The following is a 3,411-nucleotide window of genomic DNA, read 5'->3' as shown; positions in this document are numbered from 1 at the left end:
CATCCCTCACCAAGCGAAGAGCCACGAGGATGATAGCATTTTTAGCTCGTGAGGGGGAGCGAGGTGCATGTCGGTGTGGCGTTGGCACTTGTCGCATTTCTGGACGTGGTTTTTGGCGTCTTGTTGCATCGTCGGCCAATAGTATCCTTCTCGGAGCGCTTTTCGGGCCAAAGAATGTCCGACGGGATGTTGTGCGTTGATTCCTTCGTGGATTTCTTGTAAGACCTCGAGGGCCTGTGTGGAGTCGAGGCATTTGAGTAGGGGAATGGAGAATCCTCTTCGGTATAGTTTATCCTCTATAACCACGTAAGAGCAGGATCTTCGTTTAACTACCGCGGCCTCTTTTTGGTCGGATGGAAGTTCGTTTTTCGTCAGGTTGTTGTACACTGGGGTCATTCAACAATGGACTTCTCCGATGGCGTGGATCGCAGGTGGGGGCGGAGTCGCTTGTACGCTCGGTCGGGGAAGGGTTTCTTGAATTACGGACTTGGTGCTCCCTTTCTTCCTGGTGCTCGCCAACTTGGAGAGAACGTCCGCTCGGGCGTTGTGTTCACGAGGGACATGTTCGACTTTTGCCTGGGTGATGAAGTTTTTCATTTTCTCCCTGACCATGGCCAGGTATCCGATCAGGAGTTCGTTTTTGTCTTGGTAATCTCCGCTCGCTTGGGAAGCAACGAGCTGAGAATCGGTGTAAATGGTGATAACTCGCGCGCCAGATCTTCGGCTAGACGGATGCCTGCTAGGAAAGCTTCATATTCGTCCTGGCCGTTGGATGTTTGGAAAGATAGGATGAGGGAGACTTCTACGATGATACCCTCGGTGTTTTCGAGGATAATGCATTCTCTGCTTCCCGACGAGCTGGATGCTCCATCGACGAAGATCGTCCACTTGTCGTTGGCAGATGTATGGGATTCGGTGGTCGTCATCTCGGCGACAAAGTCAGCTAGAGCTTTGGCTTTCAAGGCTTTCCGACTTTCGTATTGAATGTCGAATTTGGACAGTTCGAGGGACCATTTGAGCATCCTTTCGGCCATGTCTAGGCGACCCAGCAATTGTTTGATAGGTTGGTCGGTCCTCACGATGATGGTGTGCGCGAGGAAGTAATATTGTAGCCTTCTTGTCGCAATGACGAGCGCGAGGGCTACCTTCTCGATTTGCTGGTACCTTACCTCGGGTCCTTGAAGGGCTTTGCTCGTAAAGTACACGGGTTTCTGTCCCTCGTCTGTCTCTCTTAAAAGGGCCGCGCTGACTGCCTCGACAGACACGGCTAGGTAGAGGTATAGGGTCTCTCCGGCACTAGGTCGGCTGAGGAAGGGAGGTTGTGAAAGCACTTGTTTGAGATGAGATAAAGTGCTCTCGCACTCGTCTGTCCATTCAAAGGTTGCCTCTTTGCGCAAAAGTTTGAAAAATGTTGGCATTAACAAAGTCCTAGTAGATAGGGGGGCAACAGTGAATCTAATGCCCCAGTACATGTTGAAAAGAATTGGTATGTTTGATACTGATATAAGGCCACATAACATGGTCTTGTCTAACTACGAAGGCAAAATAGGGCAAACTTTGGGAGTCATTCAAGTGAACTTAACCGTGGGTTCGGTTACGAGGACAACGATGTTCATGGTGATACCAGCAAAGGCAAATTACAATCTTTTGCTAGGAAGAGAATGGATCCATGGAGTTGACGCAGTGCCTTCGACAATGCATCAGACACTAACCATCTGGAGGGAAGATGGTATAGTGGAAAACATTGAAGGGGATCAAAGCTACTACATGGCTGAAGTTAACCAAGTCAATAAAACCAGTTTCGACAGGAACTTGGCTAACATAGGGCCTTGCCATGCTGCGGAAGATATATACACCCCAAACAAGAATGCTTTATACTACTTATCCTTACATCCAAATGGATTCCAATGGAATAGAGAAATAATGGATGGCCCAGAGGTCACAGAATCTGTCGAAGAACTACCACCAATACGGCTGTAGCAACCTGCTTAAAAATTTACGTTTAAACGAGCCGCCACCCACATTTTAGGGAAAAGTGGGAAACCCGTAAAAATAACAGAGATTTGGGCAAGTAGGTTAATTAGGCAAAGGGAAGGTGTTAGGCACCCTTTGCCTCCCTTGTACTCAAGGGGACCCATTTAGTCTTTAGGTTTTATAAAAGGGTTTCGACAATTGTTGACTAATAAAAAAAATGCTTTTGGCCAAAAGGGCAAAAACCATGTGACCACATGTAGTGAAAACCCTTTTTTATGGGAGACCGACCATTGTTAGATCGAGAAAATAACAGTCAGATTCCTTTTTTTTTTGGAGGGGGACTCGCCTTGGTTACCCAAGTGCCTACGTACCTCCTTAGGGAGGATCATAGTCTACGTAGTTCGGGGAAGGGTTGTACGCCTTAGACTTTTGATATGAAGTGGTTTTTGAAGGCTTTTTGAATTGCCTTATCGAAGTGATGATAATCCGTAGTTTGATATTTGTGGCTTTGAAAAGTGTTTTAAGATTGAGCGTACAACCCTGATTTTAAATATGCACTATTAATCACAATGATCAATAGGTTTGATCACCATAATTAACAGATTAATAAGAATTGCTGGAAATTCTAATCGATAGATTCGATTATCGCTTTTAGCAAATTGAATGTATTTTGGAATTATTTAATTATTAATTTATCGTTACTCCTTATAATCAATAGATTCGATTAAAAGTAATAACGAATTGATAAAAAAAATGCTAATCATCGTAACCAATAGAATGGTTAAAACGAATAACAAATTTATGAAAATTGCTAATCATCATAACCAATTGATTCGGTTAAAACAAATAGCAAATTGAACTTTGATTTGTAGATAAAATCGCTTCATTGTTAACCATCGCAATCGATTAATTCGACTAAAACGGTTAACAAATTGACCCTTAATTTGTTCGTCAAAAATAATTTTGTCGCTAACTATCGTAATCAATTGGTTTGATTAAAACAGATAGCGAAACAACCTTGATGTAAACCTTTTAGTAAAGGGGAGGCCTCATAGTTTAATCATCGGCCAAAAGCGTTTGAGTTTGAGTTGAGGGATTTGAAAACGGGGAAAGGGTTTGTCAACGTTTGGGTTGCTCAAGACAACCCTAAGGCTAACCCTTTGAGGGAGAAGAGAAGCGTAGAAAAAAAGCGTAGGAATAAAACCGTAGAAAAAAGAATTTCCCAAAAGGTTTTTCAGTGTGTGAATTGAAAAAAAAAAGTCCCCCAATAGGATTGTCAAAGGTCCTATTTATAATGTTAGAAATTAGGTTAAAAATCCCAAAAGGGAAATAACCCAATAAATTTTGTCATTTTTAATAATAATAAAATAATAATAAGAATTAGTTAAATAATAATAATCCTAATACCAATAATATTAAAATTAATAATACTAAAAT

The sequence above is a fragment of the Vicia villosa genome, linkage group LG2 (genome assembly GCF_029867415.1).
Source record: "Vicia villosa cultivar HV-30 ecotype Madison, WI linkage group LG2, Vvil1.0, whole genome shotgun sequence".
NCBI classification, from domain to species: Eukaryota; Viridiplantae; Streptophyta; class Magnoliopsida; order Fabales; family Fabaceae; genus Vicia; species Vicia villosa.
Note: the sequence above shows the minus strand (reverse complement) of the source record.